Source organism: Spermophilus citellus (genome assembly GCF_964194105.1).
Source record: "Spermophilus citellus genome assembly, chromosome: X".
Taxonomy (NCBI): Eukaryota; Metazoa; Chordata; class Mammalia; order Rodentia; family Sciuridae; genus Spermophilus; species Spermophilus citellus.
The window spans coordinates 67,303,225-67,316,706 of record NC_138190.1 but is presented as its reverse complement, the minus strand read 5'-3'; positions in this window follow the sequence as shown (position 1 = coordinate 67,316,706).

Here is a 13,482-nt window from a genome sequence, read left to right as displayed (position 1 = left end):
CAGAGAGCAACACAAAAACAGGAAGGTGTTAACAACCCTAACCCCTTGCTCTCTTAGTACATAGTTCATGAAGAACTGAAAAGAAATACTATTGGGCATAGATAGTGACCATCCATTCTGGTCAAGTGTTTTGATCACCTCAGTGGAGACGGTTCCTTCACTCTTCATTAAGAATCTTTTTTTTTCTCTGTGTGTGTGTGTGTGTGTGTGTGTGTGTGCGCGCACGCGTGCGCGCACGTGTGTGAATTCTTGCTGTGCTGATTGGTTCAGGGACATTTATACATATACTTATTTGTTTCTTTTTTTCTTGTTTTTAGTGTTTTTTTTAATGTAGTTATTTTTCCTTGCCTTGTCTATTGAATGCCAAGGGTTTTGGTTTGCATATTTTGGGTTGATTTTGTATTGTCTTCATTTTTTTATTTATCTTGTTTTTTTCTTTCTTTTATTCTCTGTTAATTGCCAGATTCTATTCTTCTCTCTTCCTCTGTCCCATTACTTTACTTCTCCTATTTCCCCCACTCTTTCCTTATAAACATCTGCTGCTACATCTCTTCTGCATTCTCTCTGTTCAGTTTTTGAAATCATAAACTTTCTTCTATCTGCCTAGAACATTTTCTTTTCTCCTAATTAACTGCATTTTTACCATCTTTCAGAACTAATTGGTTTATATAACTCCTGCCCCCACCATTAATGCTGATGCCATCATTACTACTATGGATTACATAGGTGACACCTACTGTTTGCTTTAAAGCTAGGTCTAATTCATGGTTGTTTTTTACTATTGACAATTGCTGAACCCATCATTTCTGGGTTTTGTTGGTAATTAATGTTGAAGATGTCATAGTAGGAATTAGGTATTTAATGCTTAGTGTCATTTGCAATGATTGGTACAACCACTGCAAAGAACCCAAGGAGGAACAATTCTAGAGGGACTTCAGGTCCCAGACCTTGACATTTAAAACAGACCAAAGATCCAGAACAAATAAGAGAATTATGCACAAAAAGACATGTATAAAAAAGAGGTAGGGAAATTAATCTCAAGTGATGTGCAAATCCAAGACCATTGAAAACATGGGGAAACAGGAAACCAAATCTCCCGACCAAAATCCACAATCCCTCAACAAAGGATCCCACTAATAGTGATATGGACAAAAGCTCAGGGAAAGATTATTTAAAAAATAATAATTATTAACGAGTTCAATGAACTAAAAGAAGATCTAAGGAAGGAACTAAGAGAGCAATTACAGGAAATGAAAGACCACTTTAATAAAGAAATAGAGTGAAAAGAAGCCAAGCAGAAATCCTAGAAATGAAAGACACAATCAGCCAAATTAAAAATTCACTTGAAGGCATCACTAACAGATTAGATTTCGTGGAAAACAGAACCTCAGACCTTAAAGACAGAACTTGAAGCCTTAAAACAAGGTGTATGATCTTGAATACACAAAATGGAATAAAGGGAAAATATCTTAGAACATGATCAGAATGTACAAGAACTCTGGGACAACATTAAAAGACCAAACCTGAAAATCATTAGGATAGAAGAGAACATGTAGATACAAGCTAAAAGCATAAAGAACCTTTTCAGTGAGATAGTTATGGAAAACTTTTCCCATATCAGACATGAATCATAATACCTGATCTGAAATTATACTACAGAGCTGTATAGTAATAAAACCATCATGATATTGGCATTAAAATAGACATGAAGACCAATGAAACAGAATAAAGGACACAAAGATAAATCTACATACTGAGTTATTTAACAAGACTTCTAAAGCATAATAAATAAAATCAAAAATCAATAAATAGGGGGCTGGGGATATATCTCAATTGGTAGAGTGCTTGTATCACATGCACAAGCCCCTGGTTTCAATCCCCAGCAGCACAAAAAAAATCAATAAGTGGGATAGTATCAAACTAAAAAGCTTCTTCACAGCAAAGGAAACAACAGTATAAATAGAGGGAGAAAATCTTTGCCACCTGCTACTCAGATAGGGCATTAATATCTAGTATATACAAAGACCTGAAAAAAACTTAACACCAAAAGAACAAATAATCCAATCAATAAACGAGCAAAAGAACTAAATAGGAACTTCTCAAAAGAAGAAACACAAATGGCCAACAAATGTATGAAAAAAAATTCAACATCTCTAGTAATCAGGGAAATGCAAATCAAAACTACACTAAGACTTCATCTCACTCCAGTCAGAATGACAATAATCAAGAATATTACCAATAATAAATGCTGGCAAGGTTGTGGGGGAAAAGGTATACTTATATATTGTTGATGTGACTGCAAAGTAGCAGAGTAGTACATTCACTCTGGAAAGCAGTATGAAGAATACTTAAAAAACTAGGGATGGGGGCTGGGGATGTGGCTCAAGCAGTAGCGCGCTGGCCTGGCATGCATGCGGCCCGGGTTCGATCCTCAGCACCACATACAAACAAAGATGTTGTATCTGCTGAAAACTAAAAAATAAATATTAAAATTCTCTCTCTCTCTTTAAAAAAAAAAAAACTAGGGATGGAACCACCATATAACCCAGCTATCCCACTACTTGGTATTTTCCCAAAAGATCTAAAATCAGCATACTATAGAGACACACCCACCTCAATGTTTATAGCAGCAAAATCACAATAGCTAAATTATGGAATCAACCCAGGTTCCCATCAATAGATGTGATTATATATATATATATAATATTATACATTATATATTATATTGAGCCATTTAAAAAGAAACAAAATGGCATTTTTCAGTAAAAGGATGGAAATGTAGAATATCATGCTAAGTGAAACAAGTCAAACTCAGAAATTGAAAGGTTACAATGTTTTCTCTCATATATGGAAGCTAGTGTAAAATAAAGGAAAGGGGGAGGGAAAGGATGGGATAACATAAAGATAAAGGGAAGATTAGTAAAGAAGAATGAGGTAGAGAGGCAGAGTGGAGGTATGGAAAAAGGGAGGCAATGTGGAATGAATTCTTTAAAAAGTATGTTATATGCATATATAAATATATACCACAGGGAATTTCACCTTTATGCATTAGTAGAAAGAACCAAGCAAATATAAATTTAAAAATGAGTGAAAGGAAGTCTAGCAGAGTGAGGAAGGAGAACCAGGAGGAGAAGGAGAATTGGAGGGGAAAGTGGGAGGGAAAAGGGTGAATCATGAACTGAAGTCAAATTTCATGCATGTATGAGTTTGTTGGGATGAACCCAACTACTATGTAAAACTAAAAAGCTCTAATATAAATAAATAATAAAGAATCTACAAGTGGTCAATAAGCATGAAATATATGAGGAAAATCATAATAAACTCACAATATACATATACACAAGAACGCACATATGCAAGAGAGGATAAACTTAGAAATATGAGAGTACTAAGTATTGGCAAGTGTATAGAACAGCTAGCAGGTTGCTGGCAGAAGCATAAATTGATAAAAGAGCTTTGGAAATCTGCTTTTGATCCAGTAAATTTCAATATATGCACTCACAATGACTCAGCAATTCCCTTCCTAGGTGTATTTCTGAGAGAAATTAATGCATATATCCCCCACGAAATGTACACAGAATTTTTATACAGCTTTATTCATAATAGCCAAAATCTGGGAAAATTTATCAAAAGAAGAATGAACACACATATTTTGTATATCCATATAGTGGAATAATACTAATTAATTAAAAAGAATAATTGACTATTATACTCAGTAAGAGGGATGCATCTCACAAAGACTATATTAACCAAAATTATATATGTACAGGACTTATTTCCTATATGATTCCATGTAAGAAATGACAAAGTTTATTTATGATGACAGAATTCACCTCTAGCTTAGGTATTAATTATGTAAAGAAGCCTTCTAGGGTGATAAAAAAAAATCTATACTTGATCTGAGTGGTATTTATACTGGTGGATACTTATATAAATAATTCATCAAACTGCATATTTGTGATTTCTGGACTTTAAGATATATCATAATTTGAAATATGACTAGATATTAAGAGAAGAAGGGGTGAGGATAAAGTAGAAGTTAGGAATATTCTAAAACAATATAGAGCTCTAATCTCTGCAATCAAGTCTCCAAGACAGGAAAAAGTGAAGAAATGGTGACTGTCTCTCCCCAGGTGAACTATATCGAGATAACATTTTGTTTTGGATACAATGTATCACTTGGCTAGCTTTCAGGACATAACCACAAAAGCTACAGTTGTAGCTATTTCTGAAAATCTTTTTCCTCAGGAACACAGTTCTTAAACACATTTCTAAGGAACCTTATTCTTAAAAACATTCTTTCTTAAAATATTGATTCTGGGAGCATTGTCCTTGAGAGCACTGATTCTAGGAGCATTATTCCTAGAAGTTGAACTCCTAAGTTGTTGGGAGCCTTGTCCCTGGAAACATTTATTCTAAGAGTTTCATCCTCATGAGTAGTGTCCCCTATGGTTGTTGATACAGGAGAATAACCTAGAGAGCTTTCTTTCTAAGATTGTTGATGCTGGGATAAGATTACCAGATAAAATACAAGATACCCAGTTAAATTTTAGTTTTTCATAAGCACATTTCTGAAGCCAGAATTTCATCTGTACAGAAATGGGAAACACAGCTTGCTCACGGTGTCTCTGGTTGTTCCCCTAATCCACAGAAAGATTGCAGAGACAGAGAGCAATATAATATGTTGTTTGGGATCTATTTTTTAAAGTCAGATCCAGGCAAGGTGACCCATGCCTGTAATCCCAGCAGCTCAGTAGGCTGAGGCATGAGGATCTCAAGTTTGAGGCCAGTCTCGGCAACTTAGCGAGGCCCTAAGCAACTTAGTAAGACCCTGTCTGAAAATAAAAAGTAAGAAGTATTGGGGAATTTGGCTCAGTGGTCAAGCACCCCTGGGTTCAATCTCCAGTACCCACCCACCCCCCCCCCAAAAAAAAAACCAGAGATTTCAATTCACTGGGGCTGAGGTAGGACCTAGGAATTTGTACTTTTATAAAACTCACCCTACCAAGTTTAGGAACTCCAAATCCCTCATCACAAAGCATAGTGTGTATATATATGAGCTGAGGATTAAGCTCAGTGGTAGAACACTTCTGTAGCAAGCATTGAAGCCTTGGATTCAATCCCCAGCAGCACATGCACCACGTACACACACACACACACACACACACACACACACACACAGAAAGAGAGAGAGGGAGGGAGGAAAAATAGCACATTTATGTGAAGAGAAGAAAAAAAGCAGGGCACATATAAATTTCCCAGAGAAATAGTAATCTTTTTAAATTATTCTAAGGAAGAGTCTACACTGTACTTCAGTTTTCACCCATGTTTTAACGTATTTAAAGATGGCTATTAACTTCTTCCCCCTGCACTAATCTTCTGCTAATTCCCTGATGGGAAAAAATACTGAAAGAAAAATCCTATTTTTACCCCACCAACTTGTCAGTAAGCCATACAATAGTAACTAATTAAGTCTTCCTTAGTCAAGTAATATAGTTGTAGAAAAATCTTCCTTTAGTTTTAGTCTCTGATATCTTGTGTAGACAATCTATATGGAAAAGTAGGTACCTCTTCATTTTTAACATCCTGTTTTTATTCACCCTGATTTCTCATTTTCTTCACTTAAAACATACCATATTGAGAAACACAAGTTAACAGAGTATCTAATTTAAAATGTCTCTTAAAGTTCAACTTTATTACTTTATAGATGAGAAAACACATTTTGCAGAAAATGTAAGTGTCCAAGTGACAGAATTAGACCTTTCTCCTCAAAGGATTGAGGGGAAACTCAAAAAACTGAACAATGTTCCTAACTTAAAATTGAGATAATAGGGGGCAAAGAAGAAAAACAAACAAAGCAAAAGTAAGCAAAGTAATGGGGAAAAGGAAAGATAATAGAGAACACTGAAAAAAAAAAGGATTATAAAATTGGAGAGCCAAAAACCCTTGCATTAGAATGGATGACAACTCTTCTATTACTTTCTTTGCTTTTCTTCCTTTCTTTCTCAAGATGTTAATATGTGAATCTCTTTCAGATTACTAAAGAAACAGTGCAAGAAAAGTACAGTATTAAGTTTTGAGCCACCTAGCTAAACTGTCAGACTCTTCAAGTCCTTGAGAATACAGTTATTTGTTTAGCGTATGGTCACTGGGGGTGTTGTATTGTTTCTTTGGATTACCCCACCCCCATCCCACAACTCTTGATTGAGGGGAAAACTTATTTTGAATTAAAATCTATTATCTTTATCCCCAAATCTCTAAATCATATCTCAGTTTTTAATGATGTATACATATCTTTAAAAGCATACAAGTCAGAAAATGAATCACAAAACTCATTTACATAGGCATAATTCATCAATTTCAACTCCCTCCTCACAAAAGGACAAAGATAAGAATAAATGAGAGTTCTGAATATATGGCAGATAACATTGCTATCCAGCTCTTTTCCTCACTAATCTGAGGTGCTTCCTCCCAAACAACCCATTCTCTCTCCTTTCTGTTCTCATCAGATAAAAAAGAGGAGAGTCCACCTCTCCGAGAAAGATTATTGGACTCTCCTCAATTATATATCCACCGGAGGCCAGACCCAAATTGATGAGAGAAAGGAACTAGTGTGGTTTATTCCAATGTAACCCATGGGTCATAAACACCTCCCTTCTAACAGTTTTTTTCCCCTGAAAACAATAAAGACTAGGATAGCCCTTTTTATTTGCTGTGAAAATCCTCACCTTTTCCTGCAATATAACCTCTGAAGAAATGAGGGTTGAAGAGGATCCCTGCTGCATATCAAAGCCATGTGAAATGTTAAAAGGGTCTGTTGCTCCAGTATGACAGATAAGACCTCAAACCCCTAGAAAAAATAGGAAGCTACTTTCTTTTTCTTTTGTTTTTTTTTTCAAAATTTTTTTGGCGTTGATGGACCTTTATTTTTGCTCATTTATTTATATGCAGTGCTAATAATCAAACTCAGTGCCTCACACATACTAGGCAAGGGCTCTACCACAGAGCCACAACTCCAGCCCCAGGAAGCTATTTTCTTAGTCCTTATAATTTCAGGACAAAGAAGGAAAGCTCAGCATTCAAGAGAAGCTTAGATTTGGGTTTGTCATTCAGATCTCTTTAATGGGCGCAGATGAGTAAGAGTGTAACCTTCAGGTTGATTAAATGAGAAAATAAGAGGGGCAGGATAATGAAGTAACATCCCAGTGGAGAATGTACCTTCTTACCACCAGGGGGCCACATAGTGATGAACAGTCTCCTTACATCAACTCCTGGAAATTTTAATGGAGAATACCCATTTTGCAGCTCAGGAAGCTGAACCCTAAGGAATAGATGTATCCTGTTGCCAGTGAAAATTGAGATGAGCGGCCAGTTCTCCTGAATCTAAAACTAAAGAAATTTAGCTCTGTGAATGGGAGACCAGGACTATAGATTCAATCTTCAAACATACTTACTGACTTTATACTGTTCCAAACCCACTCCAAACTTGGGAAAGACCTTATATAATCTTGGGTTTGGGGGAATGTCTTAAAATTCCTCTAGCTGGGCTGGGGTTGTGGCTCAGTGGTAGAGCACTTGTCTAGCACGTGCAAGGCCTTGGATTCGATCCTCAGCACGACATAAATTATAAATAAATAAAGATATTGTGTCCAACTACAACTAAAATATATTTTTAAAAAAATTCCTCTAGCTGGAGAACTAAATAGGAAAAATACTTAGTAAATTAATGATGGTACACTTTGGAGTTGAAAATTTTTGTTTTACAATTGTTTTTTAAAATCAAATATTTCTGCACAAAGGAATACTCGAGAGCACAAAGTCCTTCAGGATTAGAAAAAATATTTGAAAACTGTGCATCTGACAAGGAGTGTATATCCAAATTATATAAGAAACGGAAACAACTCAATAGAAAGAAAACAAATACTCTTGTTTAAAGGTGGGCAAAGGGAACTGGGGTTGTAGTTCAGTGGTAGAGCTCTTGACTAGAACATGTGGGGCACCACATAAAAATAAATAAATAAAATAGATGTATTGTGTCCATCTACACTTAAAAAAAATTAAGTGGGCAAAAGACCTGAATAGACATTAATCAAAAGAAGATATATGAGTAATGTTAAAAATAAAAAGCAATGTTTATATAAGAATTAAACATCATTAAACATTAGATGCAAATAAAAACCACAATGAGATATCACCTCATTTCTGTTAGAATGTATATTATCAAAAAGACAAAAGATAACAAATGTAGCCAAGGACATAGAAAAAAAGAGAATCCTTGCAGTGTTAGTGAGAATAGAAATTAGTACAGCCATTATGAAAATAGCATGGAGGTTCCTCAAAAAATTAAACAGAACTACTATATGATCCAGCAATCCCACTACTTGACATGCATCCAAAGGATATAAAAAATCAGTATTCTGAAGGAACACCTGCACTCCAATGTATTTTTTATAATTTTATTTATTTTATATTTAGTTTTTTTATTAGCATGTTTGGGGTTCAGTGCAATATTTCAACACATAAATACAACCTACAGTGATCCAATCCATCCTACCTCAATCCTCCCTCCTTTCCTACTCTCGAAATCACTTTTCTATATTCAATTAGAATTTTTAGTTCACACATGAGAACATGCAGTATTTTTCTTTGTTTAGTTTATTTCACTTAATTCGACATCCTTCAGTTTCATCCATTTGCCACACATGACAGGATTTCATTCCTCTTTATGACTGAATACATTGTGTGTATGTATACTCCATTTTCTTTATTCATCCATTGATGGGCACATCAATGGGTCAGTTTTGTATCATAGCTGTTGTGAAGATGGGACAACAAATGTGATGCAAATACCTATTTGGTATGTTGATTTCATCTCCTTTGAATATAAACATATAAGTGGGGTAACTAGATCATATGATACATCTAGTTTTAGTTTTTATAGGAAGTTCCAAAATATTTTCTATAATGACTGTACTAATTTCCATGTCCACCAACAGTGTGCAAGAGTTCCTTTTTCTTTACATCCTTGCCAACATGTGTTAGTTTTTATAATGGTCATTCTATGAAGTGAAATGATATCTCACTATAGTTTTGATATGTATCTTCCACATGGCCAATATTATTGAGCATTTTAAAATATATTTGCTGGCCATTTGTATTTCTTCTTTTGAGAAATATATAGTCAGATCATTTGGTCATTTTTAATTGGATTAAATTGGCTTTTATTGTAAAGATTTTTGTGTTTCTTATATATATCCTGGATAATAATCCTTTGTCAGATGAATAGTAGGAAAACATTTTCTCCCATTCTATAGGTTGTTTCTTTGTTAATTCTCATGTTATGCAGAACATTACAAGGCATCCTCCCAATGACCTGCTTCCTCCAGCCACACCCTAGATGCTTACACTTATCACCCAGTTAATCCATTCAACTCTATTAATCCACTGATTAGGTTACAGCTCTCATTATCTAATTGTTTTACCTCTGAACACTTTTAAATTATCTCACAAATGAGTTTTGGGGGGACACTACATATCCAAACCACAGCACTCACTGTTATTGTATTGGAATATATCTCGAGTGTTTATTGTATAAAATTTGGGACACCAGCATTAGTTGCATATCCATTTGCAATTGTTATATCTTTTAGTTAATTCTATCCCACATAGGACAAGTTAGATCCCTACATATTAGTCTACAAAAGTACAGGAAGGTATTTTCTTCAAATTTATGCAAGTGTTTCAAAAATCAGAAGCTGAATATATGGTATGAACAGAATCATGGGACAACCTTAACAACTAATAAAAAAGAAATCTAGCTGGGCTTGGTGGTGCACACCTGTAATCCCAGCAGCTCAGGAGGCTGAGGCAGAAGGATCATGAGTTCAAATCCAGCCTCAGCAAAAGTGAGGCACTAAGCAACTCAATGAGACACTGTCTCTAAATAAAATACAAAATAGGTATGGGGATGTGGATCAGTGGTTGAGCACCTCTGAGTTCAATCCCTGGTACTCCCCCCCAAAAAATCAAAATCAATAGCTGGGCTTGGGTCATAGCTCAGTGCTGGCATTAGGCATAGTAGCCCTCAAATAGAAAGTGTCCATCAACTAATGAGTGGATGTGAGTGGATAAAGAATATGTGGTGTATATGCACAATGAAATGCTATTCATCTGTAAAAATAAGGAAGTCCTATCATTTGAAACAACATATATATAATTAAAAGATCATAGTAAGTGAAATAAGCCAGGCACAAAAAGACAAATATTACACAATTTCATGCATGTATAGATTCATAGAAAGCTGAAACTCATGGAAGTGGAGTGTAGAATAGAACAATGGTAACCAGAAGCCAAGGAGGATGAAAAAGAGATTGGAAAATATTTGTTGATGGGTACAAAAACATAGCTAGAAAGGAGGAATAAATTCTGCTGTACTATTACACAGAGAGTAGCTATAGTTAATAATATTGTATCATATAAGTCAAAATATCTAGAAGAAAGGATTTCAAATGTTTTCATCATAAATAAATGATAAATGCTTAAGTTGACAAATAACCTAAATATCTTGGGTTGATCATGATATAGTGTACATGTGTAGTAAAATATCAATCATACTCCATAAGTATAGACATTTATTATGTGTGAATTAAAATAAATTATTTGTAACATAAAACAGAAGCCTCTGGAAATTATTCTAAGAACTTACATCCATAGTGGAATATTTATTCAAGAATATCTACTAAATCTCAATAATAACAGTGATAATCTGTGGTGTTTGAACCAAGACTTCCAGCTCACTGGGAGCTACACTCCAGGATCCCTACTTAATGTGGAAATAGCCAAAAAGATAGGGGTTTCCTGTCCCTCCAAATATCACTCTAGGGATATGGTTTCATATGTGGAGTAGAAGTCCATCATACTCACTTATACATCCAATTACATATTATAACAACTTAATTCTGGGTGGGCACAGTGAAAAGTATAGGGGCTCCCTTCTACCTAACCCCAACTTGTAGGTATAAAGGTTTATCCCATGCATTGTAAGACAATAATACTGATGTTTTCATAGCCTTAACCAAGTTTCTCATAAAGTGGAGAATAAATTCTATGAAAGAAAAGCCAAGATGGCCAGGGGTTACAATATTGGCCCAATGCCCACTCATTGGAGCATGGATACCAATCTATTTAGTCAGGTTTTTTTTGTTGCTGTGACTAGAAGACCTGACAAGAACAATTGTAAATGAGGAAGTTTATATAGGGATTCATAGTTTCAGAGGTATCAGTCCACAGACAGCTGGCTCCATTTCAGTGGTAGAATTCTTACCTAGTACACACAAGGCCCTGGGTTTGATCTCCAGCACTGAAAATAAAAACTGAAGATCTTGGAGGACAACAATTTTGGAGATGTGGGCTGGTTGTGTGGCTCAATGATAGAGTGCTTTCCTGGCATGTGTGAGGCCCTGGGTTTAATCCCCAGCACTGAAAGAAAAAAAGAGAGAGATTATGTCTTTATAATATTGTAACAACAACCCAAATGGCAGAACAACCAGAGTTTAACCAAGAGAGCATGAAAGAACTTAAAAGGACTATACTAAACCTGGGAGTCAGGAAAGCTCTAAACATATGCTAGTCTTCACCCACTCAAAAGGAATCAGAATTGGAATGTGAGGAAAACTAAATCTTTTCACATGATACCCATATCCATAAGCAATAGCAGCACATAGAAATCAAGATTTAAATGGCACTCATCCTAGAATACTGGAAAGCTACATGCAAGCACAGTCTCAGAAGTTAGAAGGGGAAACATTTGAGCCATTGTTCCCTAAATGAACAATGGTCAAAACTGAAAATTCTCCGAACTATCAACCACCAGGGTGACCCTGTTTTTAGCTAAACAGAGAAGACAAATAAGTAGAATCAGAGATGAAAAGTAAGACATTACAGCTGAAACCACAGAAAAGCAAAGGATCTTTGGGGAATATTATGTATAATTACATGCCAAAACATCAGAAAATCTAGAAGAAATGGAAATTTTCTGAACACCCATAACCTAGCAAAATTGAACTATGAACACATAGAAAACCTGAATAGACCAATAACAAGTGACAAGATTAACGAAGCTTTTAAAAAACTCCCTTCAAAGAAAAGTCCAGGACACATGGCTTCACTACAGAATTTTACCAAATTATTAAATAATTCTTCTCAAACTATTCCAAAGTACTGAAAGAGAGAGAATTCTTCCAAACTCATTCTGTGATACCACTATCCTGATACCAAAACCAGAGGACACTATAGAACAATACCCCTGGTGAACATAGATACAAAATTTCTCAATGAAATACTAAAAACCCAAGTCCAAGAGCACATTAAAAACATTCACCTCTGGGCTGGGATTGTGCCTCAGTGGTAGAGCGCTCACCTAGCACAGGAGGGACCTGGGTTCTCAGCACCACATTAAAAAAAAAAGGCATTGTGCTGTGTCCATCTACAAAAAGGATTCTCTCTCTCTCTCTCTCTCTCTCTCTCTCTCTCTCTCTCTCTCAAAAACAAAACAAAAACATTCACCTTAATCATGTGAGATTCCTCCCAGGATACAAGAATATTTTGACATATACAAATCAATAAATTCAATGTACCACATCAATAAACTGAAAAGACAAAATCCATATGATCATTTGGAAACATGCCAAAAAAGCACTTGATAATTTAACATTCCTTCATAATACAAACCTCAAAAACTTAGTTATAGAAGAAATATACCTCAACACAATAAATACTAACATGATGAACATAAGCAAAAGCTTATGTCCTAAAAGTAAGACATAGAATATTGGCTAGCAGAGTTTAAGAAGGGAGTAGTGCGAAGATAATGAATGGAGAAGGGTGCAGATGGATAGGAAAAATAACTTCTAATATTCTAAAGCACAGTAGGGCAACTAAGGTTAACAACAATTAATTGAATATTTCAAAATAGTAGAGAGGAGTTTGAATGTTCCCAATATAAAGAAATTATAAATGTCTGAGGTGATACATATGCCAATTATCCTAATCTTATCATTACACTTTGTATACATATAGTAAAATGCCACACCATGCCCCATAAATGCATGCAATTACTATGTCAATTAAAAATAAAATATACTTTAAAAGAAAATGTATGAGATATGTAAATAAATAAGAAAATATAATCCAAAGACAGGAAAAAATAAATTTTCCTTGAGCATGAATTGGTTTTAAACTGAGCAAATATAACTAAAAGTAAACTACTATAAATTTATTTGAAGAACTTAAGGAAAATCATGTCAAAAGAACTAAAGAAAGGCGTGATAACAATGTCTCAGAAAATATAGATTATTAAGAAAGATGTAGAAATAATTAAAAAAGAGTAAGTAGAATTTTTGAAGTTAAAAAACTGTAATAACCAAAATGAAATTTCAGTATGGGTTGATTTATAAATCAAGTTAGGAGGTACCCAGGGCTGGA